Source organism: Macroventuria anomochaeta (genome assembly GCF_010093625.1).
Source record: "Macroventuria anomochaeta strain CBS 525.71 unplaced genomic scaffold BU25scaffold_45, whole genome shotgun sequence".
NCBI classification, from domain to species: domain Eukaryota; kingdom Fungi; phylum Ascomycota; class Dothideomycetes; order Pleosporales; family Didymellaceae; genus Macroventuria; species Macroventuria anomochaeta.
The window spans coordinates 55,092-56,425 of NW_022985406.1; positions in this window are offsets into that span (position 1 = coordinate 55,092).

The following is a 1,334-nucleotide window of genomic DNA, read 5'->3' on the forward strand; positions in this document are numbered from 1 at the left end:
CAGATTGCCTGTACTACTCATCGTTACCCCAAGCCGTCGTTAGGTGTTTCACCCAGGCAACTTACCCCTACTGTTCCAGAACCAGAGTTCATCCTTGAGAACCAATCGAATAGTACTTACGAGCTTTGCTTAAAGTACGACTTCAACAGTGGCCCACTGCTTGGGTCAATCAATACAACAGTTCTTCGGCTTCTCTTGTATCGTTGCGTGGTCCTGTTCGTTCAGTGTTGTGCGGGTTGCCCTTTGATCGTAACACCACACAACATCTACAACATGGATGAGAAGGGCTTCTTGATTGGTGTGCTGTCAAAGATGAAGCGAGTGTTCTCCAGGCAGAGATACAAAGCTGGAGAGATCAAGAGCATGCTTCAAGATGGCAATCGCAAGTGGATTACATTACTGGCTTGCATCTGTGCTGATGGCTCTGCACTCTCGCCTTTGTAATGCCTACAACCGAAAGAGCTCCAATAGTGGTGTTACTCCTATCCGTTTCTGCACATCGCTCCTTATCTGTTGCTAACTACCTCTGTGTCACCTAGACAAGGGTAGTTCTGATTCCCCTCCAAACTGTATATTTAATCAGTCCGACACAGTTGTTAGATAGAGCAGTTTTTCTGTATCCTTTTGTACAAGACCTATAGGTGTAGGGAATTCAATCCTAGTGTTCTCAACATCCCAGCACTCCCATATGCCTTGTAGTGGACTCACACTTACTTTGGACATCTTCCCTACTGGCCTGCGTTGTTACACTTGTCTATCACTAAGCGCGACTTCTTCCGCCTCTTCTATATTGCTTAGGAGGTGTCATTTCATGAGAAGAGTATACTCAAAGCCTTTGTGTGAGAGGGACCCAGCTGGGGATACCAACTGCTCTCTGAGATGGATGGATTGGTAGAAGGAGGGTTCAGGCTTGTTGAAGATAAGGGTGTAGAAGAGACTAAGTGTGGGGATACCACAAGTAGTGGGAAGTATAAATGATGAAGAAGGGATCAAGTGTAGGAATACCACAAAGGATCAGAGAGAAGTATAAAGGAGTGAAGAGTGAATGTGAAGTGATGAGGGAGTTGGATGATTGAAGGATTGAATTGCAAGCATGAGTAAGAGCTATCTAGAGGTGGGAAGAAGGGGGTATATATATCAAGATGGGTGGCTAGCTAAAGTGGGGGTGCAATAGGGGTTGACTAATAGGGGTTGACGGATAGGGGCTGTCAATAGGGGTTGACTAATAGGGGTTGACAAAATAGGGATAATAGGGGTTGACAGATAGGGGTAATATGGGTTGACAGATAGGGGTAATAGGGGTTGACAGATAGGGGTAATAGGGGTTGACAGAT